This window comes from Mauremys mutica, chromosome 5, assembly GCF_020497125.1.
Source record: "Mauremys mutica isolate MM-2020 ecotype Southern chromosome 5, ASM2049712v1, whole genome shotgun sequence".
In the NCBI taxonomy this organism is placed as follows: domain Eukaryota; kingdom Metazoa; phylum Chordata; order Testudines; family Geoemydidae; genus Mauremys; species Mauremys mutica.
The window spans coordinates 10,251,235-10,270,584 of record NC_059076.1 but is presented as its reverse complement, the minus strand read 5'-3'; positions in this window follow the sequence as shown (position 1 = coordinate 10,270,584).

Genomic DNA, 19,350 nt, shown 5'->3' with positions numbered 1-19,350 from the left:
TCAAAAAAATTCTATTATATTCAATTCAAATCAAAATGGATTTTTTTTCAGTATTTGATTTTTGTTTTTTCCCCATCTTGCCTCATTTTATTTCTCCACTGCAAAAAGTGGAGAGGGAAGGGAGAGAAAATGAAAAGAAAAAAAATCCTGAAAAACAAAGGAATATGCATTCCAACTTCCTTCAATTAGAAACTAAAAGAAAATGGGCATTTCAAATTGACTCTAAATTAAAAATTCTCATTTTAAATTGTTTCATCAACACAATGGGAAAATATGTGGAAAAATTCAAACTAACCCCAGATTTTTCATATTGCTTGAATTTTTTTGCACAGAAAATAATGCCCATTCATCTGCCTGCCCTACCAAAAGCTTCATTTTCCTTTTAACAGCAGAACAAGCCAATGAAACAAACATAACAGTAATTTATTTGCTCAGCCGTCTGTAGCATACTACAGAAGGGGGATGCTATCTGACTCCAGGATGACTAGTAACAATTCCATGAGCAGTGCAGAGGGGAGAGAGCCAGCAGCCAGGATCAGGCCCAGTGTTATCTGATGTTTACTTTGTGATACACAGCAGCTGTGCAGATCCCCCTTGTCAGAGGCCTGGATCTCAGGCGGTCACATGAGACAGCTGAGGACATGGCCATGTGTTCTACGGTGCCCAATTACCTAGTGGTACCACAACAAGAGCAAAGTGCATGCACATGTGTTAGATGGGTAGTGAATTAGGCTTTCATAGATCCTAAGGCCAGAAGGGACATAGGATGGTTTTCCAATTACCCGCTATCTCGAGAGGGAAGTCATCTTGTGATAGCTGGGTGTCAGCTCCCTGACACCACCAGCTGTTACCCACACAAGCACTCTCCTATGGGGCTCTGCCAGCCCTCACTTTGCCTTGCAGGTTAACCACAGATGCACCTCAGTCCTTGAGTCCCTTTGCATCGTGATACCCAGTCCCTGACACTGGCTACTCACAGAGACTCTGAAGCCTCGGCACCCAAAGCTACAGTGCACCCCAATTTACTGGTTTAACTTTAAACCATGGCTCCTATAACCCACACAGCACTTGCAAGCACTCATCATGAAACAAAAGCAGGTTTTTTGGAGGAATAGAGATTGAACTAGAAACAAAAGAGAGTGGTGGAAATAAGGGATTCCAATGCAAAACAAAATCATAACACACACACACACCTGGATCTACACTTATCAATAAGTATCTTTACTGTCAAATAAAGTAGGTTTCCCTCAAAGTTCAGTCCACTACTGAGTTGGCTGGTTCCTCAAGAACCAGGGTCAAAACATTGATGAAAGCGCCACCCTCCACCAGGGTTTTTTCTCGGTGAATGGATACAGGGCATCCTTCCTCTCACTTTGTTATACTGAAAACAACCATTTGTTTCTATTCACAGATAGTCAAAATCTCTTAAAGGTAAAAAGAGACCTTACAACGAAATAGGGGTTTGCCCTGGTTGTCATTGCCTCTGCTGGTTTCCTATTCAAAGTCTAAACAATCAAGCCTTCTATTACATCACTGGCCAAACAGGGCAGGGTAACAACATCCCCTTGCCCGAATGGGCTCTTACTGCGACACCCTGGTGACTCCAGGGTTTTTACTGCATGTCCCTCAAGTAGCAGCTCCTAAACTGTGGGTCAGGACCCAAATGGGGTTGCACCATCTGTGTAGAGGACGCTATTTTGCTCTCACATATACGGTACATGAAGTCACGATGCATGAAGGATGCCACTTTGATCTACAAAATATCATCCTCTGCACAGCGTGACCTCACATGCTCCATATGTACAAAATGGCATCCTCCATGCAGCATGATCTCGCACATATGGAGTGCATGGGGTCATGCTTTGGGGCCGATGCCATTTTGTTCTTCAAAATGCATTCTCCATGTGTCTGAGGTCCCAAAAGCAAACATTTCATTAAAATGGGGTCGTGCCAATGAAAATATTGGAAACCCTTTCCCTAAAGCATTCTTTCAACACGGATAGAGCATGTCCTACATATTATCCTTGCATACACTGTGCAGGAATCGTGACAAGTTACAAGCTTTCTATAGATGCTTTACATGTTACTCTTTATGGAAAAAGCAACAAAGAGTTCTGTGGCACCTTAGAGACTAACAGACTTTTTGGAAAGGAAGATGATACCTGTCTGTTCTTGTGCAAGTTTCTTCATGAGGTTGATGGATTTCCACTCCATACAGCTAAATGCAATGCCTTGCATGGTGTCAAGTATCAGAGAGGTAGATTAACAGTCTATAAGGCGCGTCAGGACTATTTGTTGCTTTTTACAGATCCAGACTAACACGGTGTAGACGGGTCGGGACTCACCCCTGCGGTGCCTCCTGCTGGTGACTCCGGGAATTAGCTCTGTCCAGCTCTGGAGCGCCCTCTGCAGGCCAGTGATCCACCTGTCCTCTGGCCCCCGTGTCCCTCCCTGGACCCAGTGCCCTCTTACATGGGGTGCTGCCCCCCCAGCAGTAACCCCTTTCTCTCAGGGTCTCCCCTCCCCAGGGAACCCCCACCCTCTATCCCCACCTTGCCTCAGTATATGGCTACTGCCAGTCATTGTCTAGCCCCACGTCCTGGGGCAGACTGCAGTATCAGCCTACTCATCACTGGCAAGGAGGGTTTGGACCTGCTGCCTTGGCCTACCCCTGGGCTGCCCCCTGCAACCCACAGTACCTGTTGGCCCAATGCTAGGCCGCAGCCTGGGGCATTCCAGGCTGGAGCTCCCCAGCTCCTCTGCCTTTCCCCAACCCTACTTCACTCAGGTATCCAGTCTCTAGCTCCCTGCAGCCAGGCCCTTCTCTCTCTGAAGGCAGAGAGAGACTGTCTGCCTTCTGGCTTCCCTGGCCTTTTATAGGGTCAGGAATAAAGAGAATCAGCCTCCTGCAAGGTCTACCCATCATCACATCCACACTGAGCAGGTGGATAAGATGTGGGAGAGGAAGGGTGGGTAATGGGCAGAGCCTGGGTTCAGGTATTCCAATATTCTGGCCAGGCTAGCTGACCTGACATGGGAGGGAGGGGTTGGCTGTAATTTGATACCGGGATAGCCCAGCAGCAAATTATTTCCCCAGAGTGAGGGGGAAATAGGAAGGAAATTGTGTCTCTGAGGCATGCCCACACCTGGGTTGGGCAGCTGACCATGAAGATGAGGCAAGTGCCTTCACAAGCGATGTGCTGTTAAAAAATATTAAAAAAATTATGGGCAATGAATGTGAAATTAATCCTCCGTGTAATGATCTCTGGAGCAGCTGTGAATTTACCAGGAGTGAAATGATATATAGGATTTCTTACATATGAGAGACGATTATTATCTTTCCCATGCAACTGGAAGAGACTTACAATCTCTGGGCAAGTAAGTTACTAAACTCTGACTGTGAGAGAAAAACAACAGCAATGACTTTTAACAGTCTATTCTGAAGAAATATTTTGTTTTATGTGGAAAAAACTCATCTCGATCTAGCCATTTCCATTTCACATTAGTATTATTTATTATTTGCATTACCAGGCACATGTAATCTCATTCCTTGTGTATGCAATATTCTCAACTACTATTTCTTAATGAACACACTTCAAATCTTACGGGCTGATTTTGCAACCCTTCCTCCTGGGTGTAATCTGTAGCCAGTGGCCCAATTTACACGGAGTCTCATCCAAAGCTCACGAGAGGCAGTGTTGCCTAGTAAGTAGCGCGCTGGACTGGGTGATCTATGTTGTATTCCTGGCTCTACCTCTGGCCTGCTGGGTGACCTGAGCAAGTCACTACACCGCTTGGTGCCTCAGTTTCTCCATTTGTAAAATGGGGATAATGTTACTGACCTCCCCTTGAGAGTTAATATGTGTAGAGAAGGGCTACTAGGCTCTTCATTCCCCTGCTCATCCTGTCTCATGAGAGGAGATTAAGTGTATGTCTACACATCAAAGAAAAACCTGCAGCTGACCTACGCCGGCCAACTTGGCCTTCAGCTGCAACGCTGTTTCATTGCTGTACACACTCTGGGACCTTCCCGCCACGCAGGGTCCTAGAGTCCATGAGCCAAAGTCCGCTGGCACAGGCCAGCTGCAGGAGTCTATGCTCTGTCTAGACATACCCATAAAGAGCTTGGCTTGTCTAGCCTAGCAATGTGAAGGCTGAGACAGGATCTGATTGCTTTCTACCAGTACATCAGAGGGGCAAACACAGAGGAGGGAGAAGAGCTATTTAAACTAAAGGACAATGTTGTCTCAAAAACAAATGGGTTCAAAGTGGCCATTGATAAATTTAGGTTGAAAATCAGAAGGTTTCTAACCATCAGAGAAAGGAGGATCTGAAAGAGCCTCCCCATAGGAGCAGTGGGGACAAACAACCTCACTAGCTTTAAGATGGAGCTTGATAAATTAATGAACGGGATTAGACGACCAGGCTACCCTTTGATAGCAAAGCCTTGGATCTGATGACCCAGGAGATCCTTTCCACTCCTATGTTTTATGTGCCTATCAAAAGTGCTACGTAAGAGCAAAGTACCGGTATTATTATAAGTCAATAGGAGCATAGCCATTCATTTCAATGGGTTTCAACTCAGACGCACAAGTTGGAAGTGTTATTTGCATGAGTAATGGCTGCAGGATTGGAGCCCATAATTCATAGTTATAAGTGCAAAACTTTGAAGGTAGTGAAAAACAGATTGTTACTTGGGGTCAATTTTTCAAAGGAGGCTCCTAAATCTTTTAGGCCAAAGTCCTATTTCCAGAAGTGCTTGGCTTTCAAAAATGGGACTTTGGCTCCTAAATTACTTAGGCTACTTTAGAAAATTTTAGCCTTGGGCAACACAGCTGTGCAAAAGAGCAATGACTACCTAGATCTTGGGCTACCCAGGCTCTGCCTACTTCATCTCTGAAGCAGCTGAGCAGGGAGGGTCAGGGAATAGGCAGAGAGCTCCATCCCTTCTACTCACAGATGAGCCCCCACAGGGGTAGTGGACGGTGGAAGAAATTTAGTACAAGGTCAGCAAGAAATTACTACTGTTGGACTCATCACTGGTGTAGGCGATCGGGACATTTCTAACCTCCGAGCACAGTGCAAGCAGGGGAGGTATTGCGATTCTGAGGTGTAATGTCTCGTGGGTCAGGGCAGATTACACACCTCCCTTTGCTAAGGGCTATGTCAAAAGTTAAAATGTAGACCTTAATAAAGGCACTACAGGAAAAGGATGGACACGTCTCTACTGAAGTTGACTAAAACACGTTGGAGAGCTGGCTGGAGAAAATGCTTGTGTGTTGCTAGGATTTTCCCTTTCCAAGTAGGGAGAGTCAGCATGCGAGAGCATACACTTCACCCAGCCCCGGAGGGACCTGCCAAGACTGTAACAGGAACAGGTGCGGACGCAGGGATGGGGCACATCTAGGTGAGCCCATCCTTAAATTTCAGTTATATTTTAAGTGTTCTTCTAGCCCCATGTGCCGAACCACAGTATTCCACGGCAGGCTGGTTTTAACTCTCCTCATTATGATGGAACCTTAAAATAAGGATGATTCATTTTCCTCAATTCAGCAATCAAAATGTCCCCCAAAGTCTTTTGAAAATCTAACCATTAGCTTTTTGTACTAAAGTCCAATATGGCCAGTGACACCAGGTAACTACTGAAAACCAGAACACGTGTGTGTCTTCCAGGATGGAAGTACAAAACAAATATGTTTTAAATAATAAATGTAAACAGAAATATTTTGATAGGACAATTACAGGGCACTTTTCACTCACGGACTTCATAGAGCTTTACAAAGGAGACCATTATCATTAACCCCATTTTACCAATGGGGAAACCGAGGCACGGGGTGGGAAAAAATGACTTGTCTGAAGATACCCAACAAACAATTGGAAGATCTAGGAATTGAAGCCTGGCCCTGTAAATTCCAATCCAAGTCCTACCCACTAGGGCACGTTTTGACTCCTCAACTTCTTTAGGGATAACTGTATGTTAAAATCCCTGATGGAAATCCACAGCACTGAACAGCACATTTCTGAAGATGCTTTTTCACAACACAGCTCCCCGGGAATATATTTCCATGAGAAATCAATTAAAACACATTACGCAGAAGTGTGACATAGGCTGGCATCTACAGGCTGTACACAGGCCCCTCAGCTGTCATCTTCTAAATCAATTTCGCTCACTTGATGCCAACCCAGCATATTAGTTTTTAAGTTGCCGTCTCTCTGAATAAGCTATGGCAAACCACTGTTTGACTGGCTACAAACAAATATACATTTGAAAATGAGCAAAGTTGAGGGAAACATTGAATATCAAAGGTGGGATTCTGACCACTGTATTGCTGTAAAAGTTTCCTAGAACACCTGGGGGAAATAATTCCTTGTTTAGCCTGTAACGATTCATGACTGGCTCCAGACACAAGGCACCGATAACAAATGACTTTGGCACCAACAACCTCACAGGTTCCTTTCTGATCAAACCTAGCACTAAGGCAGTGGTTCTCAACCCCATGGGCCACTTGCTGCCCAATCTGCACACAGCTGCAGACCATGTGACATCATCAGGGTTCGGAACTAGGGTGAGGTAGGAGGGGCACCTGCCCTGGGCACAGAGCTGGCAGAGGGGTGCAAAAAATGGAGCAGTGCAGGATCCGGCCCAGCGTCAGTCCCTCCCCAGGAGGATCGGGCCCAACAGCATTGGCAGAATGCCAGGGTGCTCAGCACCCACCACCCTGCAAGATTACAATCCAGTGACCCCAGCACGTGCTGGCTCCCCAGCACTAGGACCTCAGATCAGGCGGGCAGGGTGCATAGCCAAGCTACATGTAGCAGAGGTAGGAGACCAGCAGGCGTGGGGAGGGAGGTGCAGGGGGCTAGGACCATGAGGAGGGAGGTGCAGCTGGTGCATGGGGGACAGACTCTAGGTGGGGTGACTGGTGGCTCAGGGCAGTCCCTGGATGGGAGGATTGAGTGCTGGGTGGCGGTCCGGAGGGAATAGGGGGAAGAAGGAGTTGAGGAGTATAAATGTGCCCAAGTGGGTAGGACCTGGACTGGAGTTTAGAGGACCAGGATTCAATTCCTAGACCACAAACTGATAAGCAGTAATCAGCCACCAGGACCAGACAGTATTCACCCAAAAGCTCTGAATCCAACCTGATGACCCAGAGCAAGTCAACAGAGCTGTTGGTCCATCTACACAGCGACCTGTTTTTTCAAGAAAAACTTTTGTTGAATGGCGTAGATGAGAACATTAAACTGACATGCAGTAAAGACGCCTTCAGCTTAGTAGGTGATGCAAACGAAGGCTTTAAACTATGGATGATATCAGCATCACCTTTTTGTGAAGAAAGTACGGGAGGTCCCAGGCACACGGAGGCCCTGCTTACCATTAATTCTAAATAACCCATGGACCATAGGGGAATGAAAGTATTTAGCATCCCTGCAGGCAGCAGGGTCAGTAATCAGGAGAACCTGTTCTTGGGATAGTTATCCAAAAGGCTCGTCCTAGGGTTTAAGGATAATGATGCCTTTACTGGAAATAACATTATAAAAAAAAACAAAAAACTTTCACTTTAAACTTTATGATATTAATTTTATGGCCTTGTATGTGGATGGTGAACAGATACCAGGTAAGCTGCTGCAACCAAACTTTGAGGCCCCAAACTGCATGAGATAGTATATGAATCTGGAACAAACAGCAGGCAAACACATGAAAGATCGTTCTCTGTTAATCAATTGTGAGTTGTTTGCACAGGGTTACACCTTGTTTGCCTTTGACCTGTCTCACAACCAGGAATGTGCCAATCATTATTCCCTGATTAAAACTGGGAATCTGAGAGTGGATATAGGTTTTGCAAAGGCTTTGATGGTGACTGTCAATATGATTGCTATGGGGTTTTTGACAACATCACAGAGATAAATCAGAGGAGAAACGTTCTGGTTCACTATATGTGAACATGGACACCACATAGCTATCACATGGTTTATCAGTGGACCCTTACATGGAAGAGAATTTCCTGGATGTCTTTCCTTGCAACTGGTTCTCGGGGGCAGGCAGTCTCAGCATCCCCCAGGTTTGGTGATCAACACCCCCCCACATGACCAATGAGATGAACACTGACTCACCTCGTACCTGGCAAAGCACGACCTTCGAGAGTTTTTTGCTCATATGGACATGCTCAAACTGCATTTTCTTGCCTAGAAGCATTATGACATTTTTTAAACAAAAGTGCCACCAAAATTGCATTTCCCATGGGACAATTACAAGACCCCCACTCTGTTGCCTGAGTCTATCGCTGCATGTTTCTCTTATATCTCCACAGCAAGGATTTATCTTTTGACCAGATTTTAAAATTGTATTCTACCGAGTTAGTGCAAAATGACCGGATGGTGATGAATGTTGTAAAACAAATAAAAACATAAAATCTCAGGCATGTCTAGGCTCACTCAAAACGTGTTTCAAGAAGCCCACATGTGAGGGGTTTAAAGACGTTTGTTTTTGCAATGGCCAATTCAGAGAAAGGACATGTAGATATATAGATATATATATTGAAAAGTATAGAAGTTTTTATTTAAAGCAAAACATTATCATTTTTTAAATTACTTTTTTAAAGCATGAACAACCTTACACACTGAGGCATTTAGGTCTTTTAGCCAATTTTTGCTTTTTAGAAGGCAAAAAGGGGGATGGTAGAGTTATTTCTTGATCAAGCCTGGTGATGGTGCTTAAGGCCTTCAGGCATTCCAAAAGATCTCTGTTGGCAGTGTTGTGCATGATGGAAGATGGTACATTCTGGTCCAGCATGCCATTCATAAAACATCCCAACCTTTAGGTGCGCATCTGCTAGGAACCGAGTGCATCTGGGTGACCACCCTGACTAAATCAAGCATATTAGAACCATTAACCACCAAGCTTTTGTACACAAAAGGCCCTTTATCATTCCATGAAAAGATATTTTTATCCTGACCCAGCTTATTTAGCAATACTAATGCATTTTTCTTATAACACCTATTCTTGTTATCCAAAACCTCCTGAGCAACTGAGTCAGAGTTCTTTGGTGTTTCTGGGGTTTGGCAAGCATGCTTTGTTCCTATTCCATTAGAAGTAGACTTATTTCCCCTTTATCTGCATTGCTCTGCCTCGCGTGCATTAGGTATTCTTGAAGCATGGTGGAGTAAAGTTTAGCCTTTTCATATTCAGCTAAGTCAGTCCTTTGAAGAATGGACTTCATTCCAGCATCCAATAAATGAATCTCAGTCATTGTGATAGCAGCAAAGAGTCCTGTGGCACCTTATAGACTATCAGACGTTTTGGAGCATGCATCCGACGAAGTGGGTATTCACCCACGAAAGCTCATGCTCCAAAACATCTGTTAGTCTATAAGGTGCCACAGGACTCTTTGCTGCTTTTACAGATCCAGACTAACACGGCTACCCCTCTGATACTTGAGTCGTTGTGATATTTTTCTCCACTGGATGGGAACCTTTAATGGCTCCAACTGATGGCTAGCCACCAGGTGCATTTTACTATTGATTAGTCAAAAGCACCATTATCCAATGGATAGCAAAACTTAACAGAGGTCTGATAAACTCCCTTGCTTGCTTCACCAGATGCTTCTTTCTTTTAAATGAGACCTTATTATTTTATAAAATTGTGTCTCTTTTTGCACATGCACTTGATTCTGTGTCAAAGGTACTTTTCCTTTTAAGGTATCGAGCGCTATTTCTGAGATGGCTGCTTCCAAATCATCAGAAACTCAACACAGTATAGCCTTCCTTTGCTGCAGGGGTGATTTGCTGAGTAACTTTAAAAGGACCAGGTTTCTCTTCACATAGATAGACATATTTTCAGTCATCAGCACCAGCTGTTAAAAAGGACCTGCTGATAATTCATCTCTTTTTATACTCAGCTGTTGTTCTTTTCAAAGTATAAACTGCCAGCCAGGGAAAAGCCCAGTTCTTAATCTATAAACCTCTGGTGTAGAAGCATTTAAATTTACCACAAGTTAGCCATAAAGTCTTTTGGTAGCATCCTCAACTGCTTCTGGAAAGAATTGCAACGTACCAGGGTACATTTGCCAAGCAAACATCATGATTTGCAATTTATTCCTGGGTTTTTTTAACAGAAGCTTATCCCGTATGTTTGGACTTATGGACACAAACTCTGTGATGTGTTCATCTGGTGGGATTTCACTTGTGAGGTCCCTTAAATAATCCCTCAGAGAGGGGTTCCACTCTGCCTCCCTTTTCACAAATATCAAAGAGTCCATGTCATGGTAGAGACACCGCTCTCACAATCCATCTAGCAGTTTATATAGTTCTAAGCAGACACAAGTGGTTGTGAAACAAGCTATGGAGATGTTTGTATAACCAGACACTGTGTAGCATTCTTTTGCATGCTTCCAAGACATGCAAGCTGTTACATAATTGATAAGCTTGCAGGATGAAACCTCATAATTAGTGAAAATAAGTACTGAAAGAGCTTGTCAGGGTCTTTCACAACGCTAGTATTGGGTAGTTTGTTATTTGGCTTCATTTACCCCACTGGGAATTTAGAAACAGCTTTGCAATTTGGCGCTTTGCAGGATTCAGCATGATCTCATGTTGGTGTAAACACATGAGTTCTTTCTGGTAGAAATCATTAACATACCTTTTTTTTCCCCCTTCATTTGTGCACTAGCCAGGATACCCTAAAGGCTCTGGTTTCTTACGGTGATGGAACTTTATGTACTCAGAAATTAGTTTGTCAGATGTTTCTTCAACATGACAGATTCTATAAATCTTTGCCGCCACATACCCCTTCACTATGGCTGCATTCAGTTCCACTGTGCACCAAACCCCCAGGATAGCTCTCTCCTCATCAGTATGGGTGCTTATCTCCTGCTGCTCGGTTTCTGCTCAGGTTTGGCATAGAGAGAACATACATTTACCATCCACTTAACACGTAAGCATGGGGAAAAGAGGCCTCATGGGGGTTACACTTTAACTTTTGCAATTCCAAAATTGTGCGAGAAGTCCCCATTTGTCATGAACGATATCAGGCCGTCCAACTGGGTATTCTTTGGTTTTGTTCCCAAAAGGATACAGGCTGGTAGAATCATAATAATGGATTTCTTCACCGAGGTTAAGTTTGTAATATGGGCAAATAACATTATTCTTCTCCACAAAAAGAACATCCCTCGTCTCCCAAGGTTGAGGCAGTTGGGCTTTGTTTAAGAAATCTGCAGGCACCCTACCTGTTTCTATCATCACCATCCATTCATGCCCCAGAGGGTCCTGGCTACACACCCTTGTCTTTTCCGATAATCAGTCTTGAGCTACGTCTTGTAATAAAGAAATCTAGAAGTCATCCCTCTCACAGGGATCTGCACTGAATTGCCAGGGTCGAATAGCTCTTTTTCTGTCTGTGATAGTTGTCTGGAGAGAGAGAAGTGCTACGGTGTTGGACTGCAAAAACATAAACCTGAACAAAATGTTGGCATCTGTGTTCATGGCTATGTACCAGAAAGGATCTAGAGAAAATTTTACCTCTGTGAATTTATCAGGATCTTTCTCTGCAATATCTCCCAGCTTTGCCATTTTCACAATCTCTTCACTGTACAGGATACAGCCCCATCTCAAAATTTTAACATCTGCCTGATAAGAAACAAGCTCTTGCTGTAAGGCAAATGTCTTATATTGGTTGTCCCAATACCAACCAAGACATTCTGCTTTCTCCCCATGCATCATGCTGTCAATTCTGTAGTGTTCCACCCCTGCATAGGCCCCACATAATTTTGGTGTTTTTTTTTTAAAGTGTTAGTGTGATGCTAGCATGCCAGATGCCAGCCCCTGCCAAGACTGTAGGCATTAGTGAGAACTAACAAACTTATAGCTGGAGATCAGTCCAGTTCACCTGTATGTTAGTTTTGCTCAAAATAGGTATTAGTCTTATAAGAATGTATTTAGTGTTTAAACTCTGAAATGCTTGTGAGTTGCTGCCTGCATTAATCTCACTTACAATGTCCATATTCCATGCTATAAGAAAATGTGTACGTTTTGCTTTATAACTATGAGAATGCTTGTCCTGAACTTGTGAACCCAAGCATGGGAATCGTCCCCCCACCACACCCATCCAGAAGGACTATCAATAGCAGATGGGCCACCAAGGAACATCACCATACAGAGTATTGGTTAATGACCCTAACATACCTTGGAAATGTTACATGCAAGGAAGCTTGTTCTGTGAACTTGGAAGCTAAATGAAGGAAATAAAGCAAAGTTGCAGGAAAATTTGCCATATCTCTTTGCTATTTGAACTCTGACAGGACCAGAGACACCAAACTGAAGCCAGAGATCCCCAAGGGCTACCTCCTGGGTCTGCCCTGAAAGAGACTTTGATTTGACAAATCACGACAACTCTGTCACTCTCAGGATGTAGATGGTAACTCATTTGTGTTTATATGTTTGCTTTAACCTGAAAATAACTCATTTATTTTTCCTAGTTAATAAAACTTTAGATAGTTTATTACAGGATTGGCTACAGGCAGTGTCTCTGGTGTAAGATCTAGGGTACCAATTGATCTGGAGTATGTGTATGGTCTCTTGAGACTGGAAGCAACCTGATGTGGTGTGATCTTTGGTGAAAGTGGCCATTTATCATGAAGTCCAGTTTTTCTGGGTGGCAACACAGGCTGGAGAGTCTAAGTGGACTGTCTGTGGCTCCATGGTATGACTGGTATAGTGGCTTGGTGAAATAAATAATAGAACACACCACCAGTTTGGGGTGTCTGCCCATCTTTTGACAGTCCGCTCTGAGGTAGGCCCTCACAGTCGTGAGCCACTCCAGATTGTGTGACAGAGCCATACTAGTATTTGAGTCAGGCAGGGATGCCATAATGGTGAAGGATACTGGTGTGTATGTAGGTGACATCAGTGGTGGCAAGGATGGTGTTCTGAGGGAGGTTGTTAATGTTGTGGCATCTCTGGCATCGCTGCCTATTTCAAATATCTCCAAGACAAGATACAACACACAAATATCCACTCCAAATACATCGCCAAACTCATCCATTTCATCCTCATCCATAACAACTTTACATTTAACAACACTTTGTCCAAACCATGGGAACAGCCATGGGTAATAGGATGACTCTCCAAGATGCCAATCTCTTCATAGGCCACACTGAGGAAGAATTTATGGAAAAAATGGGCCATGAAACCAATGATATACCTAAAAAACATCAATGATACTTTTATCCTGTGCCCAGCTGACCTAAACTCCTTCTGATATTTCCACTACAACTTCAACTACCTCCACCACCCATCCATCAAACTCTCTCTCGAATGTTCCCACACTAGCATCAACTTCCTGGACACCACAATCAGCTTCAATGATAGAACCCTACAGACAACTATATACAAGAAACCCATGGATCACCACACTTACCTCCACAGATCCAGTATGCATCCCAGATACATCAGGCACTCTGTTATCTACAGCTAGACACTCAGGTACCACAGAATATGCTCCAAGAAGAAAGTCTGAGATACACACCTTTAACACACTTAAACCACCTTCACCAAACAAGGACACTCCACAAGAGAAGTAGATTCCATCATGGAATGGGCCACCCAAATACCCTTCAATACAGAAAAACCACCACCAACTGCAAAATCCTACCTGTCACCTACCACTCCATACTGGAACCCCTATGAGGTATCATGAAACAATTATAACCCACACTTGATGGGGGGGTCACATCCTAATTTTTTTCTAAACCTCCTCTTCTGGCCTTAAAATAACCCCCCAAAGTCACCAAAGTTCATCATGAGAAGCAAGCTCCCTTCAAACCAGGATATGTCAACTCAAAGCAGCATGAAACTGCCAGAACAACAGATGCAAAACCTGCAGACATATCTCCACTGCTGTGATGATCAATAACCCACACAACACAACTTCCAAAATCCATGGATTCTATGATAGGGTTGCCAACCCTCCCGGTTTTGACGAGAATCTCCCAGAATCGGGCTCTATCTCCTGGAGGCTATGGAAGCCAAACTGGGAGATTTTAGGCCACTAAAAGTCCGATGGTGCAACAGCACTAAGGCAGGATCCTTGGTTGCCCTGGCCCCATGCCACTCTCGTAAGGAGCCAGCACGTCCCTGCAGCCCCTGGGGGGAACAGGGGGCTCTGCACACTTTCCCTGCCTGCAGGCACTTCCCGGCCAATGGGAGTTCTGGAGTCAGCGGTCGGGGTGGCGGCAGCGCGCAGAGGCCCCCTCCCCCCCAAGGGCTGCAGGGACATGATGGCAGGAGTGGCAGTGAGGCCAGGGAAGGCAAGGAGCCTGCCTTAGCCCCACTGATCCATCACCATAGAGCCACCTGAGGTAAGTGCTGCAGGGCCGGAGCCTGCACCATGCCCCAACCTCCTGCCCCAGTCCTGAGCTCCCTCCCAGAACCAGTACCCTAAAACCCCTTCCCACACCCAAACTCCCTCCTAGAGCTTGCATCCCACACCCCCTCCTGTACCCCATCCCCCTGTCCAAGCCCTGAGCCCCCTCCTGCCCCCAGACTCCCTCCCAGAGCCTGCACCCACACCCCACCCCATCCCGCACCCCAACCCCCTGTCCCAGGATCAGTCTGGAGCCCCCTCCCACACTCCAAACCCCTCGGCCCCAGCCCAGAGCCCACATCCCCTTCCAAAACTCAACCCCCTGCCCCAGCCCAGTTGGGGGGAGGGATAGCTCAGTGGTTTGAGCATTGGCCTGCTAAACCCAGTGTTGTGAGTTCAGTCCTTGAGGGGGCCATTTGGGGAACTGGGGCAAAAAATCTGTCTGGGGATTGGTCCTGCTTTGAGCAGGGGGTTGGACTAGATGACCTCCTGAGGTCCCTTCCAACCCTGAGATTCTATGAAAGAAAGTTAGTGAGGGAGGGGGAAAGCGAGTGATGGAGGGAGGGGAGATGGAGTGAGTGGGGCAGGGCCGCGGGGCAGGGATGGGACCTCAGGAAGGGTCAGGGAAGGGGCAGGGCAAGGGTGTTTGGGTTTGTGTGACTAGAGAATTGGTAAGCCTACCTGCCTACCACAACATCTGGTGTACCTCATTCAGTTGCATGAAATGACCCACCGATATCTGTGTGAGTGAAACAAGACAAACATTACGCTCTCAAATAGACTCACACAGAAAAATGTTAAAAGACAAAAACACAATATCACCTATGGTTGAATACTTTTCACAATGCGATCACTCCATATCTGATCGATCAGTCCTTGTCCTTAAAGGACAACACCTTCACAACACTCTCACAATCTTCAAAAGATGAGACTGGGAAGTTAAACTGATAACTTTGCAAGACATTAAATATCATGGTCTCAACAGACACACTGGTTTTATAGTTCAGTACAACAATTTGTAATCTACTTCTCCTTTTTGCTAAGACTACAGAGGTGTTAATTGCCCACTTCATTTGAAGTGTTTTCTAGCAACCTGTTAACCTCTTATTCTTAACGATCTCTGTCCCACCCTCTATTTAGTTGTGATAGTCTGGTTACCTTTCCAGACCCAAGAAAAATTCTGGGAAAGCTTGAAAGCCTGTCTCTTCCACCAACAGAAGTTGGTCCAATAAAATATATTACCTCACCCCTGTTATATCTCTCACTTCTTTTCACTCTAATTTTGTCTGCCTTAATTGACAAAAAGAGAATTTTCATGCTAGGATGGAAACTTACCACTGAGGATATTTCAAAATTTCCTACTGAAATCACTCATCAAGTATCTCAACACAGCCCTAACATTTGTAGAACACTTTGAATATGCACAGGGCTTAAATTCAGTTCTGTCCAGAGTGGAGCTTTGGCAACTATTTTCAATCCCCCTGTGGTTTATATGGCATGGAGGGAGGAGAGAAGGGAAGAAGGGCTCTGGGAAATACTCTATAAGAATTTAAGCCCTGAATAGCCACAATGCCTATTTCACAGGTCAGGGCAACAGCATCTGCTTTCCCCTCTGTGGTCCATGAAGGTACCACACTAGGCTCTCACCGCCTCAGCCATCACCTCTCTTATGTAGAGTCCCGCATCTCTCTGTACCTCCTCCGAGGGTTTTCCATTCGGCACACTTCCTGGCCTAACTGTGAGATTCTGAACAAACTAGAATTCCCAAATAGGCCGGTGTCTGCATTTTGCTTTCTCTATGAACAGTGGTAATTACTAGTCGTCGCAAGTTGCCACAACTCTTTATAAGCAAGCACACTTATTCTTAAGGTGAAAGCATTATAGAGAAAATATAAAACAACCAATACAACTTTTTATATACATGCTAGAAGCTTACCAGAGGTCAGCCATCAAACTTATGGGGCCTCGTTAGACCAACTCCTTCCCGCCTCCCACCTCCAACAGAAGATCCTGTCCGCTTGCTGGATCAGAATGAAGGCCCTGAATCAGTTTAAACTCAGGATATTGATCCCAAAGTCCTTTCTTTGTCTGTTGGTCTCTGGAGAAACCAGTATGAGCCTCCGCAGGTGGGGATACTGCTCAGGAGATGTTACAACCTGAGTGAATTTGTCTAATCCTTCTTAATTCCTAGAGGAGCATTGGTCACCCTTCCCCATGGAATTACATACAACCCCTCACACAGTGAGATGTTCCAAAAACATTACAGGAAATTGCCACATGTCATAACCATACAAATGCCAAATAGTATTTCATAAAGTTCTCTTGTTTACTGATACCTAAAACCACATAGCAACAGATGATTAGACTTGCAAATGTTCAAACAAAACAGCTCTATTGAATGCCCCCAAATGAGAAAGGAAGGTGATCAGTTATAAATAGATTTATTTAATAATAATTACCTAATTTCCTAAAAGATCTAGCAAATTCTCTAGTTTTATTTCTCTTTTAAAGAAATTCTATGTTAAACAGGCAAACATAATGGTCCCTAATGGAAATGTATAATTTCATTAATTATACAAAAACATTGCAATTAAAATATTTGAATATCTGATAACATGTATCGAATGCCTGCCTACACCATCTATTATTTTCATTAGCATATATTGAAAATGTACATAACATTCTTGTGCATTAGACTTTCAGTATGTTAAGTAATACATTCATTTAAACCATTTACACAAAAGCAAATGCACTTTATATGACTTTAAAAAGTACAACTCCCCTAGACACTGAAGTAAAATGCATTTTTCATAGTTAGAGTGGCCTAAAGTTGGATTTTCTGTTCAGCAGGAATTTTAAACATTTTGAAATTTGTTTTCATTCTGAAAGTGTTACATTGTTTCATTGCAACACTTACAGGAGATTCTTTGATCTAGAAAAGAACAATAGAAATGTAGGGCTGGAAGGACTCTTGAGCAGTCATCTAATCCAGCCCTTTGCACTGAGGCAGGGCCAAGTATACATACAGAAGAAGATTCTTTCAATCCATACTGAGTAGCAGCTGCCCTTAATGAGTATAAAAATCAAATCAAATAGAATATGTAAACTATTATGCCATATTATCACAACAGTTATGTAAGTGCATATTATGCACCACTACTGCTGATAAATCATGAAACAGTTAAAAAAATAATAACAGAAAAATAGAAAAAAATAAATCCATAAAATAAAATTCTCAATACAATTTTAAAGTGCCAATAAGAAATTTAAAAAATGTTCTGAAATCAAAATTTTCTGTGATGATTTTTTTTTATTTTGAGGTTTTTCTCCCCTGCAGGAATTTTCATCAAATTCAAAATAATTTCACCAAGAAATGTGTTTTCATCAAAATAAGTTTTTCTGCCAAAAAAAATTGTTTTTACAAAAATTTTCTAACTGGCTGTAGTCATGCTGCCTACATATCACCACCATCTGGCACTGGCTAGGGTGGTGGCCAATGACTGATGACATTTTAACTACTATATCATGCAGTCATTTGTCTGTGTGCCGTTACCTTGTTCTTTCATATCTTGCCCTGGACACGTCTGTTTATTTACTGTATATGTTGTCTAAATCCTGGATCGTGAGCTCTCTGGGAAAGGGACTGTCTTTGGGTTGCTTGTTTGTACAATGCGTAGCACAAATTTAACCTTAATCACTCTGTGGAGTTCTCTAAACACTGCTGTGCTAATAAATTCATAACATCAACATCAGCATCACCTGAATATCAAGCACAGTCTGAGTCTACTGACTGAAGCGTTTCATTACTACTCCATGAGTGTAGGTTTAATACGTGCAGCATCTTTGTTTTAATCTCTCCATGATGTCTATAGTTTGATGCAATTAACGGTGAATTTTAGTGATGCATGAAACAGTTCCATGAAGCTCTGTGTTAGTTCTGGTTGAAATTGTGTGCCACTCTACTGGTACGCTGATCCTAGACAAATGCACTGAATCTCCCTTTTAGATCCTTTTCCCATTAGGTGACGTTAACTATTGAATTAGTGATATTGACATATGGGAAAGTTTCCTGTTGCTACCGGCAGCATTTTTCAAGCACTGTCCCTGCTAGTCATTGTTGTAAACAAACACAAAGCTCAATTAATGTTTCAGCAGTGCCTAAGGGGGTGGGGGAAGAGAGACACAACAGGCTTCTGGAAACTAATGTACGTATATGCTCATTAAACATTAATGGAAAAAAGGACTTTTTGCTCATTCAAGGGAACACTTGCTTTAAGGACTTTCTTAGCTTAATACTGATTTTGGTGCAAGTGCTGTTGTTTCTAATGTTCTCTGGGTGCCAGCTAAAGTACACACTTGGTTTTGTAAGAGGAAATGATAATGGAATAATTTTACACCCTGGCTCTCTAGCACAGCTAGAATTAAGGGTGGACTTTTCAAAGGGGCCTTATTTAAGCTCTCAGATCCCAGAGAGATTCAATCAGTTAGGTACCTTATTCCCTTTTGCCCTTTGAAAATTCCAGCCTAAATCATTCCCATCCTTTCCATTATACTAGAGCTGGTTGGGAATTTGCCAATAAAACAAAGTGTTGCATCAGAAAATGGTGGTTCATCAAAGCCAAACCTTTTTGCAGGAACATACCAGTTTAACTACATTTTCATCGGGAAAGATTTTTCAGATCTAGGATGGAATTTCTTGTCAACACCAGAGAGAGCAAGCCACACCCCGGAACAGCCAGTAGTCTGGTGGCTACAGCTCTTCCCTGAAACAGGGGCAAACAGAGCAGGGACATGACCCTGGGTCTTCCGTATCCAAGGTGAATGGCTGACCCACCAGCTTTTGACTGTTCTGGCGGGGTGAGCACATCTTGCTCATGTCAGAGTCTACCCTCACTTGAAACTGGGCGGTTTCAAAGTGAGGACCCGCATGTCTTCCCCCACCCCAAAATCCTAGGGTAGGTCTTCCCTTCGGCTGCCACCACCCGGTCAATTCC